The following is a 20426-nucleotide window of genomic DNA, read 5'->3' as shown; positions in this document are numbered from 1 at the left end:
TTCATAACTTGTAATATGAGTCCGGAAATGACTGGTTGAAAAACAACAGTACACAACACCATATTCCGATCGTTCAGAGAAACCTCCAATGTCTGTGACCTTGTCAAAGATATTAAAGTTTGGGGGGCGGTGTAGCATCACACGGGTAATCGTCCGTGTACCCCTCGAATTCTTTAAGCAATAATCTTGTGGGGATGTCCATTACAGTCAAATATACCTTGTGTCACGTAAGAGTAGGAGAGTGAAACAGGTAGTAACCAATGACATCATCACAAGTCGAGATTTTTTTGTTGTGAAATCTTTGCTGAGTGATTAACACAGTATACATGTAAATCATTTCTAAATTTTATTAGTTATTTATGGAGTAAGGAATTCAATTACGTACAATATGTTTTAGGATCAATAGGCAATGAGTCTTTATGAGATAGATATAAATGTGTTTTGTCATAGCATATCACAATGCTGCGTTATGCGTGATATTTCTTCTCTTTGAGAAGTATGATACCTTCTGAGTTGTTCGAGTGCGCGGACAACTCGTAATCGAGTGCGAGTCCTCTGTAATTGTTATGGGTGGACATAGAACTAATAATTCACAGCCAGGAGTTGGTTTGGAAAATATTCTCGGGAACCACGGCCAAACTTTGTTACAAACAAATGGCGCGCGAGCTTTGGAATATAGGCGCGAAGTTTGAGATACGCGGCAGGCTATCGCGCGTTATAGTCGCGTAAAGGATTAAGTGACACTGACCGTGACTTATTAACATTAACTTAATAATAGTTATCAAAGAATTATCGGAAGGTATAGTAAGTGTTGATTTACTGTTTGAATATGACAGATATTAATCACGGAATAGTCAGCTAGTTGTTACGTTGCTTAGCAACCCACAAACAGATTGTGATAGAATTACCGGAACTATCGTTTCAATCATTAGTGACCACTACACACACACCAGAAACTAACTACTTTCGTTATGAATGACATTTGGAACGGATGAGTTTTGTTTCAGCTCCTTGGGATCAATAAACCTCATCCGAAGTTGAAACCTTACGAACTGTGTCGTGTTCCTTCAGTTTGGAGAACGATAGACATAGTCTACACAACTATTTACCTTGTTTTTCAAAAAGAGAGCACTTACATTTTTCTTTTAGAGGAATGTTTCTGCTTCAGTCATCAATCTTCTCAGAACGGAGATAAGGGTAACACACATAGCAGTACGTCATCGTGATCAACCACACACATGTGACCTTTTCTCCCTCCGTTTTTGTGTTGAAAAACCTGATACATAGCCGCAGTATGGCGAAGGAAGAAGGAAGAGGAGAAGAGAGAGAAGAAGAGAAAGAGATGGCCAAAAAGGGGAGGTCACAGCATCATAGGTAGTGTCACTGGGACGGAGTTGCCATCAGAGCTGGTCTCTCAACCAGTCTGGGGATCTTCCTGGTCAACGCAGGCAGTTTGTAGAGAGATGTACCATGTCAAGATGAGTATTGTCCTGTTCAAAACTGGCATCACAAAATGAGAGGGAACACGTGAGGACACAGGATGGCTGCAACCTATCGTTGTGCCATTGGAGTTTCGTCACTCTCCACCAGCCGTATCCCATGCCTTCCCACGCTACGACGCCACATGTAACATCGCTGTGTCTCTCTAAGAAGAATGGGACCCTGTCCAAATCGCCGTCATACTTGCCAGCAAGAGGTAGTCCTGAGGCGTGATTCTTTGCCGTACAGAATGTGTCTGTGTTTGTAGCAGCCCACGTTTCCCACTCACAGCACAACTACAAACGCAGACGTTTGTACTGTGTTGTTAACTGTATGGGACGGTAATTCCATAACCCGGCTACTGCGAGATGATACATCATGTTGCAAAGATTGCATTACTTGTTCTCCAGTGGCATGTGGAGAGGTGAAGGGGTACTTTGTTTACAATATGGCGGTCCACCCTGGCTGTAGTCAGATGTGACTGACTGTAACTTTGACAACCGGCACACCTGCACTCACATATCCATGCAGTCCAACATTGGGTCATTGATACGTGCGAATGCATACAAATCTAGATATTGCACCATTCGACCAACCAACCAAACACAGACCCACAATGCTGTCCCTTTAACACCCTGTAAGATGCTTTACACCCTTCATATATGATACCAGGACTGGAAACACACTAAGCACGAACAAAACCGATTCACTCTGGCGGCTGTTCTGTCACAGACTTTCAACTCTGATCGTTTATGTATCGAATCGTACTGTAGTGTTGTGTACATGTATGAAATTATATTCAGACACACACACACACTCTCTCTCTCTCTCTCTCTCTCTCTCTCAGTGCCGCGCGGGAGTAGCCGAGCGGTCTTCGGCGCTGCAGTCATGGACTGTGCGGCTGGTCCCGGCGGATGTTCGAGTCCTCCCTCGGGCATGGGTGTGTGTTTGTCTTTAGGATAATTTAGGTTAAATAGTGTGTAAGCTTAGGGACTGGTGACCTTAACAGTTAAGTCCCATAAGATTTCACACACATTTGAACTCTCACACGCACACGCACGCACACACACACACACACACACACACACACACACACACACAAACACACACGTGTGTGTGTGTGTGTGTGTGTTTTATTCAATGCTTCACTTTTCTCTGGACGTTAACACAAGACAAGGATCACATAAAGGGAATCAGCTGCATATTCTGTCTTTATTAAACTACTTACTTTGTCTCCTAAATGTGCTTTGTTTATGGGAATGCAACTACTGATCATTTCTCAGAAACATCATCTATTGTCAAATTATAGGGGCTCTAATATATTAGGAAATTCATAAATAGGATAAAATATCACCAGCCTTTTTGCTACACCACAGTTTTACTACTATCGTTGCGAGAAACTTCGTCCCATATCTGCCCATTTGTCGAGGTTCAGACCGTATTACAACGACTGTGTACCATATTCCCGTGAATGCATTTCGGCAGATTTGATCAAGTTCTGAATGATCACTATCATTGTTAAAGGATCAGCCTTTGAATCCAGTCTCTAAAACTCTACAGTGAGCTCCACAAATTTTTCAAGGCATCAAACTTCGCCCATACAGGTAGACGTTACTTTAAAGACTTGTAGTACTGGAGACGGTTAATGCTGCGCTGGGCAGCGCCGTAAGGAATCCCTCGTCGTAATCTGAGAACAATTTTAGTCCGCACAATGAGGCGCAAGCTGGGGAGATGTCGAGTGGAATCCGAAATTTATTAGCCTCCAGAAGCGCTCCCTGTAGCCGGCATTGTGCAGGGAAACAGGAGGAGAAGAAGTCGGTAAGTCGAGGCGAACTGCCTCAGCGCCTCAGCCCCTCACAGCCGCAATGAGCCAGCTTAGCGTGTGCTGCTGCTGAGCGGATCACGGCGACAGCAGAAAGGCGACACGTCACTGACATATTATACAGTCTTCATGTTACAGGCATGCTCCCACAACGGGATTACTGGAAAAAAGAAAGGGGGAAGAAAGAACTGTTTACCATCACGTCATGGTGCTCTGTCTACCAGGAAGTGAAAACGAAGAACTTTCCACAACACTGCCTCAGTGCGCGAAACAATTAACACAAGAACTCAGTACTGGATCGTAAGTCTCAGATACATTTCACAGGAGACAATGATTTCGTGTCATTTATGTAAGGGTGATTTGACGAGAACTTCATAATGTTGAATGAAATTACAATGAAATACAGGCGCTGATAAACATCAACGGTGTTGAATGCACACGTGTCTTTATTTCTAATTGATTGGCTCCAAATTTTAAAATAATGCGCGTTTCAAAAGGAAACATAAGTAAAACTGGCAGAAATTACATGGACAGAAAAAATTGCAACACAAAAAGAAATTTGTTAATTAATGTAGAGTAATGAAATTTCGGGAATACATCAGTCTCGGTAAAATATGTAAGTGATTAACATTGCTATATCATAGATTATGTTCAAAAATGTTCAAATGTGTGTGAAATCTTATAGGACTTAACTACTAAGGTCATCAGTCCCTAAGCTTACACACTACGTAACCTAAATTATCCTAAGGACAAACACACACACCCATGCCCGAGGGAGGGCTCGAACCTCCGCCGGGACCAGGCGCACAGTCCATGACTGTAGCGCCTCAGACCGCTCGGCTAATCCCGCGCGGCCATAGATCATGCAGGCGCGAGATATGCCACTGAACATGTAAAATGCTGGTACGGTAATAATCCGTGTAACCGCCAGAAGGTTGAAGACAAACATGAAAACGTGAACGCATTATGCCGTATGTCAGTTTGTGGTATGGAATTTCGTGCTTGTTACATTTGGTCGGTCGATGCAGGGACGGTTAATACTGCTTGTGGAAGACGCTGGAGACAGATCTGGTGACTTAGCAGGCCAAGGTAACATGCCGACACTTCGTAGAGCATGGTAGGCTACAACAACAGTATGCGGACGAGTGTTACCGTGGTGGTAAACAGCCCATGGAATACTGTTCATGACAAGAGGTCGAATCACGAGACTGAAAAATTTGCATTCAGGGTGCATGGGATAATCACGGGAGTGCTTCTGCTGTCGTACGAAATCGCACGCCAGACCGTAACTGCAAGTGAAGGTCCAGTGAGTCCAGCACGCAGACAGGTTGGTTGCAGGCTCTTAACTGGCCTCCTTCTAACCAAGACACCGCTATAACTAGCAATGAAGCATAACCAGGGCTCATCACAAAACGCAAGAGACCTCCACACTGCCCCCCAGTGAGCTCACGCTTGACAGCACTGAAGTCGCAAATGTCGTGGTTTAGAGTCAGTAGAATGTACCCTCCATCACTGCTGGCTCGGAGCTGCCCTTAAGTAACCGACTTTAACAATTCGTTGTGTCATTGTGGAGCCAATTACTGCTCAAATGGGTGCTGCAGATACAATATGATGTGCCAGAGCCATACGCCGAACACGAACTATAAGCTCTAGCGCTCCTTGTAAACTTACTTAAATCTTTTTTTCCTAAAAATTTGTTAGTGATTTTGGACAAAGGTTGTAAACTAAGGCCGGCCGCGGTGGTCTAGCGGTTCTAGGCGCGCAGTCCGGAACCGCGCGACTGCTACGATCGCGGGTTCGAATCCTGCCTCGGGCATGGATGAGTGTGATGTCATTAGGTTAGTTAGGTTTAAGTAGTTCTAAGTTCTAGGGGACTTATGACCACAGATGTTAAGTCCCATAGTGCTCAGAGCCATTTGAACCATTTGTAAACTAAGTTCTTCACAATTTTCGCTGTTGTGTTGTTTTCCAGAATGTATCCACAAATCCAGAGATGGATGTGTTGCCTACTCTAGCATTTAAATCTCCACAGATGAGAACCTGGTATCAGTTATCTATTTTATTTATGACCGTTTGCAGTTCGTCATAAAACACACAGTACACAAGAACACAGAACACAAACAAATAGAACACACACATGAACAGGAAAGACTCACAACAACAAACAAATGCTACACTCCTACATACAACAACAAAGCTCATAGGATAGGCAACATAGAAAAACACTAAAAAACCTTGAACAACAGATAACTCATTACAGAGAAAACTAAGACAACCTAGACCAGCACAGATAAATGCAACACGTTTGGTATTTATCAACTGACATGTCAGGACTGCAGTTCAAATTATATTGGAGAGAAAAGGAGACATTTCTATGTTAGGTACGTTGAATACACCGAAGCACGAAAAAGTAACAGCTGTCATTCTACATTCGCAGAGCCGAAATGGATATGGGCCACAGACGAACATCGACATAAGAATTGTAAAATGCAGCATTAGACGCGCCACAAAAACCAGTAATTGAGGAAACGTCCCAAATAGAGGAAGCCACTAGTTGAAGGAAAACAAACAATAGGCGAATACAAATCTCTCTCCAATGGAACTCTTATCTCTGCCATCAAAGAACATTCAAACGATCCAAACCCGTAAACACACATAAAAAGAAACTCCACACACTCACTCTCATACACACTTTCTCTCTCTCTCTCTCCATCTATCAATCTCTCTCTCTTTATCTATCTATCTATATCTATCTATCTATCTCTGTCGCTCTCTCGCTTTGTCTCTCTGTCTCTTTCACCCACACTCACACATACACACACACACACACACACACACACACACACACATTGCCTTATACACTTCTGGAAGCCTAAGTCGAAAACAAGATTCCAAACTCCTGCCCAGGACACATTCGTTTCTCGTAAGCAGTGACACAGTACAGGTTTTAAGGTGCACCTTTCACAGTGAAGGTCATGAGGAAACTATAAAATGGAGGTGGAAACTTATTGCATACGTGCACACACACACACACACACACACACACACACACACATACACACAAAATTTACTGTACAGAATAAAATAATGTTAATTGCAACATTTCCAGTCGCAAAATTTCGATGTATCTAACTTTGTACAATAAGATTTATGGCTGCAGATGAGCACAGCTAAGTCAGTCATAATACAAAATACAGAAAACCACAAAAACAGTAGCTAGCCTGAGGTGCTTCAGTATGAACTCGAAAGCGCAGTGTAACCTCTTTACTTGTGTAGGTAAGCAACAGCCTTCTTCATATCCTATCAGGAGGTATGCATGTTCCACCATGCTGACTTAACAGCATTGCACGTGAGCTTGTAATCAGTCGTTACCACTGATAAGTGTAGGATAACAGAGAGGCGGTAACTCATGTGGTACGTGGATGCTATGAGCATATGCCAAAGTCGAATTTGGCTTTGACTCGATGTGTGGTTTTCTAATTCATCCACTTACTTTACTAAGAAGCATACTGCTCGGATATGGTGGCAGACAGCCTTGGAATTTAGTCTACTTTCTCATTAACACTTTGTGTCTTAATGAGACAATTACTACCTATTTATGAGAGTTTAAATAATATTTATCTCATATATGTCAATGTTAACCGTTTGTAGTTGTGCATTGCCCGTTGTGATACTGTGTCCTTATATATGTCAACTGAAGTACTAAGTATACGTTTATCGATACTTGATTTCTTATTCTGGAACTTTTGTTAATCAATGTATTCTTGTGTTATCATAGTAGTACCTCAATAATTCGTGCTGTGTTTTATTAAATTGTGACGAGAACCACCTAACGTCAAGCTCTGTGTGTGGAATCGCTTCTCACTGCTAAAGTGAATGAGAAATGATGCTAGTTAGTTATCTGTCTATATCTCTTCCCCATTGAGCTCCAGCTAATTAAACTGTCTCCAACACAGTTATTTAGTGCTGGTTTTTGCACAGTCATAGATCAATGAGTTGAGCTAATGAAATAGTTTCCCTAATTATGCACCGGGAAGTCTATATAAGAAAAAGTGATTGACGTTTAGCGGTTCACAGGACTGCTACCATTGCAACAGCCAATCAAAGACCGCGCTTGGTTGCGACTCCTGTTTGTGGTGTGCCGGATAGATAATAAAACTGATTTAATTATTTTTGTTGGCCGTATTTTTTACAAGAGCCTGAAAACTATTTTTGCGGTCAGCCAGAAACCAATTGAGTACATACTGACCACAATTTCTAGTCTGAAAGTCCATATTCTTCTTGTAATCACTGAAAGAAATGTTACTACTCTCTATTTACTCAACGGGATCAGGAACTATGATTATAAATGAAAGTTTTGAGTTCTAAAAATGGTTCAAATGCTCTGAGCACTATGCGAATTAACTTCTGAGGTCATCAGTCGCCTAGAACTTAGAACTAATTAAACCTAACAAACCTAAGGACATCACACACATCCATGCCCGAGGCAGGATTCGAACCTGCGACCGCTTGGTCTCTCGGCTCCATACTGTAGCGCCTAGAACCGCACGGCCACTACGGCCGGCTTTTGAGTTCTAGCTGATGGATATATTTGCTAAAATTTCACAAGCACAACGTAGTAATATTCCTGATAAAAATAATAATAATGATGTCTCTATCATAAACAGTTCAGAGGCGACCTCTATGGTAAGATCCCATTAAATGGTCTTTCGCCCTGACTTTTAATAATCAAGGTTAGTTGCTCGTTACAAAAGTGGAAAATAGTCTCACCATTGCCACGCGGTGTAGTTAACATTACGTGTAGTTAACGTTACGGCACACAAACAGTTACTTCCGCGAAATCTAAGCTATCCAGGACGGTGTACAGCCCTCGAGAGTTCAGTTGCTGTTTGTATCGAAAACACGCGTTTAGTAAAAAACGATTCAAATTGCTCTGAGCACTATGGGACTTAACTGCTGTGGTCATCAACCCCCTAGAACTTAGAACTACTTAAACCTAACTAACCTAAGGACATCACACACATCCATGCCCGAGGCAGGATTCGAACCTGCGACCGTAGCGGTCACGCGGTGCCAGACTGTAGCGGCTATACCCGACGCGTTTAGTAGCGGCCTGGTTGTGACGTCACACGAGGCAGTGTTTAAGCCAGCTTTTGACTGACGTGGACAGAGTGATATCTCGGGGCGAAGTGTGGTCACTGCCTCTCACTGGACTCGCCTTCGGGAGGACGACGGTTCAATCCCGCGTCCGGCCACCCTGATTTAGGTTTTCCGTGATTTCAGTAAATCGCTCCAGGCAAATGCTGTGATGGTTCCTTTCAAAGGCCACGGCCGACTTCCTTCCCCGTCCTTCCCTAATCCGATGAGGCTGATGACCTCGATGTCTCCTTCCCCAAAACAACCAATCAATGCCTCTCAGGCCGTATTTATGCATAGGCGCAGCGAACGACCGAAGGGGACATCTGCTGTATGCCCAGGTAGCAGCATCTAGATGGTCAATTTATCGGATAAATATTATTTAATAACACTGTTGTTTATCAATTTACAGTCTTCGTAATTTTTATTTGAATTGAGTACAGCTTGCTTTAATTACAGGAAAGTTTTAGATCACTTGCATTTAAACTCGGCTGGCTAGAATTTTAAGAACGGAATCGACAACACAACATGACTCTGAACTACATCCTTAAGAGACCTTGTATTGACTGGTGTTTACATCAAAGCCTTGAAATTTATTATAGGTTTATTATTTAATGGATGTAATCAAGTGCTGTAATCAGAACTTTCTATCATTAATATAAATGGTAATCTATTACAAATAAGTAAGTTTTTGTTCCAGATTTAGTTTTTAGCCAATTACTTGAAAACTATCAGCTTAATGGGGTCGCGTAGTTAATGGTTTTATAGCAAATTGAAGCAATTTTAATCTTTCTGATTCTAATAGCTATCGCCTTTAATTTTTCGTAGAAACGCCGATTTTGACCAAAACATTGTTTGTTCTGATCAAGTTGAAACATGTAACAGTTGATTGTGGCATATATTTGCATATCCTGAACAATTTTTGGCTCTCTGGATTTATTATTTAGTTCCCCTTGCTTTTTCTTTATTTAAATGATGTATTTAGGGAAACATATTCATCTGATCACTTTGAGATTTAACAATTTAAACATTCAGATACTGAGCACATGTCGACAATGTTAGGAAAATCAACTTCAATTTTTAATTTCATCCTGAGATTGTGGTGCAATACTTGAATACTAGGCACAGGTGCGTTATAATGATGTGGCGCTATTGGCAGTGAACTGGAGTAAGTCCCGGTGTACTCGCTCGCCTCTGTATTTCTCAGATGATACAGTGCTTGTTTCGCCACATGTTCCGTTCACCGTCGTCAAATCTCTCTTTAACTGCAAATAATGGCTACCGTAGCCATTTGCAGATGACGCTCGTGGCCGCCAGCGTAAACAGTTGAGATCCGTTTCGTTGTCTTCTTGTTTCTCTGTGCGGCGAGTTTATTTTGAGCAACAGAGTGTCTGAAGCTTGTAGCGGAAGTGTCCAAAGAAGTATGGGTACTAAACGGAATGTTCAGCGATGTGTTCATGTCATGCATGGGTTTCTGTGCTCTGAGTGGGAATATTTCGAGAAGGAGAGAGAATGGTGCAACTCTATTGCCTCTAGCGAAGGTAGTCGAAAGACCTGCAGACACTTTGAAGATACAAAAAAATTTTGCCTTCAAAGTTTGTAAGGAGAAATTCTGTGCAGGAGGGGAAATGCCTGGTTCATCCAAACTGCGGACACTCAGAAAGATGAGGAGGACAGAACCACATGTAACAAACTTGGACTCTTTTCAACAGAACGTTTTCATCACCACATATATCGATCTACATCTACATCATACGCCGCAAGCCACCAAATGGTGTCTGGCGGAGGGTACTTTCGGTGCCACAATCTGATCCGTCCAACCGTGTTCCACTCGCGAATAGTGGGTGGGAAAAGTTTTAGTTCACCTGCATATTACAAAGAAAATAACATACAACTATAAACAAGCTGTGAGTTACTCTTCGCGAGGCAGTGTTATTCAGTGGTGACAAGACGTTTTAGTTCATGGTTGTCACAGCCGTCGGTTTTCGGTCCAAAAAAAATTAATGGACGGAAAATTATAGCGGAGAGAAGTGACATCATGGTGTGGCACTGTTGATTTTTAAGAAATACCGTTAAGTGTCTTTTGAAAACATTGTGTGTCTAGACAAAATATGGCTCAACGCCGGTCATTCCTTCAGTAAAACCGGGACAGATGGAAACGTATCTGGAAATTCTGCTGTTCCCACGGGAAAGGGCGCACGGTTTATTATCTGTCATGCAAGAATTGCATCTGGTATCGTACCTAACTGTTGCAAATCAAAGAAAACAAGCGATACCACGAGGAATGAACCACAATAGTTTTCTGAAGTGGTTCAGGGGGCAACTATTGAAAATATAAATCGGCCGTCTGTAGTTGTAATGGATAATGCCACATACCATTCAACTATTATCGGTAAAGCTTCAACGATGGTAACGATAAAAGACGAAACGCCACAATGTGAGAGTTCAGTACGACATATGTAAGGTGGAGCTCATGTAAATTATGAAAAAAAGCCACCATTTCAACAGTGTGTTGTGGACGATGTAGGTAAAGAACATGGCCACACGGTTCTTAGGCTTTCACCATGCCATTGCCACTTCTCCACCATCGAAATGATTTGGGCATAGATTAAATATTTCGTGACAATAAATAACAAAATCTTCACTGAAGCAGTAATTCGAAGACTGTTAGAGGGAGTAGTGGCACAAATAACGCCATAGAAGTCGAGTAATATTGTTTACCACACAGAAAGGGTTCTTAAGGAAAAATAAAAAAGTGAAGTCAATATAGAAAGTATTATTGAAAATATAATTATATGCCTGGGAAACCCCAGTGACTGTTTCATGGACCAGAGCTCAGATAACGACAGTGTCGAAGAAGAACGCGATTCTGAACTAAGTGGCGTTTACCCCTTGCCAAAAGCGATCTTTGTTTTGTTCGTATTTCGTATTTTTGACCGAATGGTGTGTACCGCTTTTGCACAGTATGTCTCATCTCATTATTAAGGAATAGTCGTCTCCGTAAGTATGACAGTCTACATGCGTATTACAGTGACTGTACTCAAGCAGTTTATATTATTTTAATGTTGTTAGTTAAATGCCGGCCGATGGTGGCCGAGCGGTTCTAGGCGCTTCAGCCTGGAACCGCGCGACCGCTACGGACGCAGGTTCGAATCCTGCCTCGGGCACGGATGTGTGTGATGTCCTTAGGTTAGTTAGGTTTAAGTAGTTCTAAGTTCTAGGGGACTGATGGCCTGAGGTGTTAAATCCCATAATGCTCGGAGTCATTTGAACATTTGTTAGTTAATGTATTTAAATGGACGATTGAGATCATTTTTATCGGATACGACAGCTGAACGTGATTCGTTCTGATTATTGAAGAAGACATTACGCTTCTTTTGCTTTTATTGAGACATACAAATACTCGTAATAGGAACAACACATCATTTTATACACAGGAGTGTGTTTGTTAAGCCAGAAGGATATTATGATATTATGATCCTGAAATGCGAACTCAGTACCGCACATTACAAGGCAGCTTGAGAAGTTACCCAGTAAAGAAATGCACAACTGTTGTTGATACAGCCATAGTGTGCACCCACGCACCGGAAAACCGACAACATCGCCCCCTTACACGCTCAAGTGTGCTTCCCTCTCAATAACTTTGTTATTCTGATCAGGGTACAGCTGTGAACTACAATTCAAAGGTACTGTGAATTCCTTAGTAACCAGCACAAGTTAACTTCGTTATAAACATTGCCAAGTGATTCAGTAAAAGTTACTCCAGACGCAATGACTATAGTAGTACACACAAAACAAGACAAAATTGAAGTGTTTTGTGGTTGGAAAAGTTCAGGAACCGAAGCACGATGGTAAGTTCAGCTCTCCAACATATTAAATTTTAATTGATTCATATCCGCGACTCTACAACAGCGACTGCGTTCGTGGTCGAAATAGAACTCCCCCTCCCTAAGTCTGTCACTGGAGGTCAATCCCTTCCTCTCTGCCAGCAGACCTGGGTAGGGGGAGGGGGAGGGGAGGAGGGGGAAAGGGGGGCGGACAGTTCTTCTGTTGAATTGCACATGTTCCTCTGTGGCTGGCAGTGTACGTAGAAATGGTCTTAGCCCACACCCAGTACATGCAATGAAACATCTAGAAGCCTCTAGATGGAAGAAAAGGAAGAAATCGTGCACACAATCACTGTTGTCATATTGTAATTGAAAACAAACGCAATTTCCACTGTCTCCCCGATTTTGACCGTATTCAACATGAAATATAATTGATTTACATATCAAATTGAGCCTGATTTGTATATATAAACGTGGCCAATTTGCACAATAAAGTATCGCCGTAATGAAAAGCGGCGAAGCACTTTTCACCACCTTCTGTTTCAAAAATTTTGTGCGGTCGATGACATTCTTTTGAAACCTAGTGGGTCCAGGGCTAAAAATTTTTTTCTGGTCGGTAGCTACCGTGTTTGGCGAAACCATTCCCCTTACAATGAGCTGAAAGATAGTGATGGGAATGAAAGGTACATCTCGCCAACATATAGATTATAAAAAATTAAAAAAACGAAATGTTAACACACATTTGCCAGTGGGAACGGTCATCCTCCTCATACTGTAGCTGACCATACCACATAAGACTGTTAATAAGACGTTATATTCAGTGTGCAGAATTATCAATTAATGGCAAAGAACATCAACGTTGAAAATGCCGGTAGTTAAAATTCGATTAGCTTGGCGACCACAGAAATTGTCATATTTTAACTTATGTAAGTGTGCATATTTACATATAAATATTAGCTAACCATTCTTCTCAAAAATTCTGGGTGGCTAACTTAGAAACAAGCCCACAAGAAATAAAGTTGATATAAGGTCCAAACATACATGCCACTTAGATCAGAGAACAATTCATGAGAGAAAGGAAAGTATGAGAACCTATCAGATAACATGTTTTCGAATGTTTGCAGTTGACAGAACATGGAGACTTTTCAATTCCTACTCTGTGGATCTGTCTGCACAAAACGACTTTGGAATACACATTTTCTTATGAGAGTAGACTGGTTTTGTTCAGGATTCCAGTACACCATATTGTTCCCCTCCATTTGGCTACAAACTCCTATTTTTCAACATAATCTCCATTCAATGCGACGGCCTTACGCCTGCTTACTGTGAGGGCCTGTATGCCCAAACAGTGCCACTCTGCCAATCGACGTGGATCCAACGTCTTGCTGCATCAGTGACCTGCACAGCATCCACATACTGCTTCCCACGTATTGCATCCTTCATTGGGCAAAACTCGTTGGTCTACATCATCTTTCGTTAGGTGGCGAGGAACCCAGCAGGAACACGCCTTAGAGAACCTCAGCTCTTGGAAGAGTACATCAACACTAGCATCAGAGACGTCCTGTTGAGCAGCGAGGTGTTTCATTATGATTCGTCGATCACGTTGATTGGCAGTAGCCACATGCTCCAACGTTCAGGAGTCAGAGCTGTGCAGCTGGCTGGCACACAGGAGATCGGACAGGTTTGAGTGACCTTGTTGCGATGATGACAGACGCCTCGTTCAATGCCTCACCGTGCTTTTGTTAACTGCCAAATCTCCGTTGACATTCTATAAACGCCTATGAACATCTACGATGCTCTGGTTTTCCGCCAAATAATCTCAGTGACAGCTCTCTGTTTCGAACACACTTCCGTTACAGAAGCTATTTTGAAGGCTATATGTAGCGCTGCCACTTATCGGAGCATCATAAAACTATAGGCGCTGAAGCGAGAATATTTCACGATGTCTCACAACAAAATTCGCTTTTCTTTTTTCAGCGGAAATTAGCCGTGAGAAAATTTGTTGCAGTATTTACTGAAAGCCCCCCGTATTATCTGCGCTGGATAGAGAACACAACAATTACAAAAAAAAAAATGCTGTTATTAGTGGTACAAAGAGAGTATTTATTCCAAATTTCTATCGTGCCATAGATTCTGGGTAGTCTCATCAGGCGTGTTGGTTGTAACCGCTCTTTTGATCGAGAACAATATTATCAGGCTTATTCTCATATAGGGGAGAGGTAATCGATAACATCGGAAAAAATAAACAGGATTGAAAAAGTTTCAATTAAAATTATCTGTATATAATCTCTCATCAGAACAGCGCCCACAACAAGGTAGCGCTTTAGGAAAATCATGGAGGGTTTAACATGGCTACTTTTCTTTCTAAATTCTACTATTTAAACCATGCGCGGGTATTGTTAGTTCTCTTGTCTTGTTTTCTGCGCTCTGGATAAGTCTACGTGGCTGCGACATGCGATATAGCAGGCGTTTCCGTGTGATATGTTATGGAAGAGATCAGGGCACCTTTGTTAAACTGCAAGAAAATTGACGGTAGTTAATTTATACAGGATAGACTTTTGCCAAAAGGCCCCGGACTAAGAATATCTGAGGAATTGTGTGTACGGGAACAATTAGTGCTCAGTATTAAATTCTATTATATGCCGAATAACCGATACCAGGATCTGTGGACTACACGAATGGACGTTAAATTGAATATAAGAATGGAATTGGACACTTAACTTTCTTAAAGTAAAAGCCTACGGAGTTTGAATGAGTGTATCGAAGTATAGTAATGGACCATAGTGCTTGCTGTAATATGTTTGGGTGACGAACTACGAAAATTACGGACATTTTAGTTGCTATAATTGCTGAGAGTAACTGTAGGATCAAACCACATTTTTCCTACGTACAAAACACAATCATTCATGATCATTTAACTATTATTAAACGTTGTTAATAAAAAACGAAACTGATTTCGACAATAGCGTGTGTATTAATTAGTCAACGATAATCATATGCAAGCTACAAACAGTATCTCTGAATGACGGAAGGTTCGATTATGAAATATTACAATGCGTGAATTATGACTTAGAAAATATTTAACATTGTATTTCCTATCAGACAGAAATAATATAAAATCGTAAACAGTGCGGATAAGTAGTAACGTCGGAATTAGGAACGTGAAATAATATCTAACATCCAGAGACGTTATTAACTATCTTGTCTTCGGTAACGTAGTAACAAATTAAGGGTGATGGACTGTGCAAAAGGTCAGCATTAATTATTATTATTAAAACCTGAAATTTAGCCGCCGATACAATGAAGATGTTTGTGGCAGCTCCATCTGATAGGTAGATCTAACGAAAAATCGGGCATATACAGCAGATAGCAACATCAATATCTTACGTCAGACAAACCGACGACGGCAGATCGACGGAGGGCGGCTACATGGTGCAAGAATAGTCGAGTGAGGACATACTGTTTCATCCCTCCTTCACAGTATGGCATGCAAGGTGTGGTAAAAACAAATGTGTTCAGTATTTCGAATTGACCTTTTTATGTGCAACTTTTCATGTGGCTCAGGCTTTCCATGTAGTCGCTTTCAAACCACGTCCTGTATCAGCTCTCGTTTTCATTGGCTGTTCCAGCCATTTCATGTAGATTCTCAAAAAGAAAATGTCCATTTTCTGCATCTCGGTAACACAAGTAAGGCCATCACAAGTCGTCCACTCAGTAGTGCAACGTAGATCTTGAAATTCAGCTGCTGAGGATCTCCCCTGTTTTGGCTGCCTCAGACTCACCAGGCGACTGGTGGTGGCCACTGCTGCCGTCTGGTTCTCCGTCGCTCTGTCCACTCCTCCTGTTGCTGGTGAAAGTGGGTCAGGGCAGCAAGCTTGTCGGTTACTTTTCTCTTACCGTGGCCTGACGTTGGTCATACTTGACAAATTCCAGATATTTCACAATAAGCAGTACTTCTTTATCGAAAAAAAATCTTTCTGATATGTTTTCATGAGAAAGGGGGGATTTTACTTCTCAGAGTCCACATGGTGAAAGTGATGTGCTATCGATTTACACAATATTCAATTAACATATATGTAACTGTTGGGAAGTTAGTGGATACTCTTATTTATCTTTTTAATAATCGTGGATCATCGTTTTGTTTTTTGCCATGGGATGTTTTTAAGTTTATGTAAGTGCTTCATATCATGCAGTTCATGCCTTTAGCGTTCGAACAATTCATACCTTAAACTATACTAATTATCCTTAATCTAGTCACTACAAGAACAGGAAACTTCCACCATATAGAGCACACTATATAGAATGTGTCTTCCTCTGTTTTTTTCTCTCATCTCATGCATCATCCCATACTTATCAGTTGTAGAACCTGTCCACCTTATCATTGTCCTATGAATCATTAGTTTATCTTTCCGGCCTTCTGCTCCATCAGCACAAAGCTCGAAACTGTCGATAGTGTCATAAAAAAATAAGTATGACATAGTCATTGTTATCAATACCTGTGTAAGAAAATATTTTTTATCTTCGGACTGATGTAAATCTTCATCATTACCCGCACTTATGTTATTGTGTTTCAGTTTTCGTTAGAATGATTTTGAATCCCTTCATGCAGTTTCCCTCTTGATTTATCCTCTTTGTTGTATCCATAGTATTCTGAAACTAGTCCTCCTTCTCTTTTGCTGGCATCGTAATATATAAGTAAAATAAAATATGACGACAAGTGGCTTCTTATACACCGTTACTTTCCTAGTGTCTTTGAATTACGACTGTCGACTGGTGAGCGACATACTCTCAGCTGCTCACCTCACGCAATCGCCGTTTCAAGATAACCTTTCAATTCCCATCTTGTTGCACCTTCCATGCCCCTTAAACAAAAATACACAGAGAGAAACGTCCGCAACTTTATTCTAGTATAGGTGCAGGTATCCTATGTTAAACACCCCAAATACGAACAGCATTACCCAATACTTATAGTCCTGACGTCTTTGACGTGGACAAAAAAAGCACACATTTGGCTTCATCAAAACCCCTCGTCCAAACGCATGCATGGAATGGACACCAAACAATTTCTACCAAGCAGATACACTGCGTTGGCAAACTGTACACATACATAAACCCTCCTTAATCACCTTCATCCAAACGCTGCCATGGCAGGAACACCATTTACTCTACATTAAGTTATTCCACCTTTTCTGCCATCGAGAACCAATCAGAAAAACATTGATTATGCATAGCTCACGATATGTTGAGCAGCAGAGACTTCCGCATGTCACATGTAATTCTCATAAAATTTGTAAATTTTAACAGTACATTATTCTTGAGTTGCTCCTCAGTTTGGCACTCACCTGGTGGAATCCCCATAATACATACATCCCTTTCATGATATCTGTTCGCCTCCTTACATAGCACTAAATCCAGTACCACTTCTCTCATTTTCATCACTCTTCTTAAATACTGACAGCAGGTTTTTGTGGAGACAGAACGTAAATATGATCTCATACATACATAATATTATGACATGATAAAGCATTTCTACAGAAAACAAAACTAACGATCACTTAACACTATTACAAAGGCATCTGTACATACATTAATTACCTTATCGTGAAGTTTGAGGTGACAAACAAAAATATGCTGATCTACCACAACAAACAATTCAGCTAAATTGATATCACACTGTTCCTCACATTCCTACCCGTATACACAAAATAATTACCTCACACTTGTATTTCAAATTCTTTTTATCTTTTTGCTTTGTCTGCCATATTCTAGACTGTCTAGCACTCAGCTTTGTGCGAATGTCTGAAATGAGGAAAGGTTGCTATTTCCTCTTCTTCAGTATCTTTGCCCAAAATGGACTCCCAATCACAATCGTCCTCTTCGTTTCCACTCTGACCTTTCATTTCACTTTCTCTGCCATGTGACCTAGCGTACAAATAATTAAATAATCCATATTCTCTAATTTACTCATATTCCATAACAGTACTATTTTGATTTGGTGCCTTGATGTCAACATCTTTCTTCTCCTTCCAATGCATATTTCCATTCTATTTACATGTCCTATTACGTCGCCTCGGCTCTGATTTTTTTCTGTCTGATTTCTTCTGTGCGTTATCTTACAGCTGTTCCCACGTCTGCTACCAGTCATTGCTGTGACGGATGTATAAATCGTAGGATTTGGTGGTCTAATTTCAACTATTTCCACCTGTGACCTATTCCAGTTTGCTATGAAATGTATTCCATTATTTGCTTGATAATTATTGCCTGCCTCTCCATTAACTGGATAAGGATTAAATGGAGTGCACCCTTCTGACTGTATCTTCCTATTGCTCCTTCTGTCATTATCCCTTCAGGCCAGTCCGTAAAAGTTACTGTGAGCATAATCATTCTCTCGTTCTCCTCTTCTCTCGCACACTTGCCGCTCATCAAATGTGAATTCTAATTCGTGTAACACGTTCTTGAACACTTTGACGTCTTCACTGTATTTACCTGCCAGAACTTGTTGGTATCTAACAGGTAACTTCGTATAGCAGGTGATGTTTCACAAGCAGTAAAAGACCCATCTTGGAACTTGTTCTTTCTCTGTAACGCACCGAAAAATTTCACAGAATTCCTCTGTCCTGAAACCTCCAGATCCCTTCATATTGCCATTTTTTGCGTAATCCGTTCCTCTGCTTGCTTTGAGCTGTATATCACAAGGAAAGTGTCCCTAAAATCCCTGTAAGATGTGCAAGTTAGTGTGATAGTCCTCTCCCTCACCTCTGTGTCACCTTCTAAATGTGTTCATTAGAAGCTTAATGTATACTGTAGTGGCCACGATGGTTGTAATGACAAATCGAATGAGAAATCCACACCTTGGGGTGAAGCGAATTTCCACCATCCTTGTACACCTGAAATTTACGCATGCAAAGGAAGTGTTTGAAATCAAACGCCCCTTGCTCTCTGTTGCACGTTCTAGTTGCTACTGGTGTCTCTCTATTCACGACTTCCCATCTTACATACATTGTGAATTCCTTGCCCTTACGTTGAAGTCATTCATTATTCCTATGTATGTCCTCCTTAGTGGCACACAATTTTGTTTTCCTCTCGTGGTTGCCTCTAAACCCAACAATTGCGTTATTATTTCTCTTCATCTATCAAACCATTGGTTTTCTCTCTCTTGGGTGTTTTTTTAATTGTAGTAGAGCTTCAGCTTCTTCTCATGTTGCAGCCGAATCTATATTTTAGCTGTACGATCCCAGACCTTTCTTGTGCATTCTTGTTTCTTTTTTTGATCATACGACTCCAGCTGTACCATCGTTTCATCTTGTGTGCTGATGAAACAATCTTCTATATAATATATTCGCTCTTCTGTCTTACCTATTCGTTTCCCCTGTTCTTCCTGCTTGTCGCTAATCTTCTGAAGGTCTTGCTCTAGGAATGGAAGTTGTTCCAACTCAACATTAATTTCATCAACCTGCACCATTCTAGTCTCCCTAGGTGTACTTCAGTCGCTTTCGCATCTTTCCTAGCCTCTTTTGCGACAGCTTTTGCTTCATTAGCTCTATAACACTACTGCCTGCCACTGTTATACCATAACCACAAATCTGGAGGTAGTTCGTATGAATGAATTATTTTTATTAAAGCAATTGCAGTATAAAGAAGCAGAGCAGTGTTACCCTCTGAAAGGAATTAAGTTGTGTTGACCGTGATATACCTATCGGAGGTATAGTAACAAACAATAATTTACCTATTCACAGTGTCCAAACGATAATAACAACGGTCGCCAGCGTAATTAGGCATAAGAATGAGTAACATTCTTGTTCAAGAAACTGAAAATAAGTAACTTCAATGGGCAATGACAGCCTATACTTTGTCACACGAGAGTGCAATGAACTCTGGCACCTGCATACAGTGTGTTCACGTTAAAGTTGGAGCTGACAGAGCTGAACAAACTATTTGCATAAATATAACAGATAACGAAACACACTATTACCTTGAGGACTTAGTCAGACTGAATGGTCTCAATAATGTTACTATTCATATTCACTATAGAATCGTAAATTGGACATAGGTTCAGTATTACTTTTCAAACATATTCCTATCTGACATGAAATATGGATACGGTTCACAGCAAAATTAGTTATTGTGCATAGATTAAGTCTCTCACTACTAAACACCATTCT

This window comes from Schistocerca nitens, chromosome 7 (assembly GCF_023898315.1).
Source record: "Schistocerca nitens isolate TAMUIC-IGC-003100 chromosome 7, iqSchNite1.1, whole genome shotgun sequence".
Lineage (NCBI taxonomy): Eukaryota > Metazoa > Arthropoda > Insecta > Orthoptera > Acrididae > Schistocerca > Schistocerca nitens.
This window is presented reverse-complemented; position numbering follows the sequence as displayed.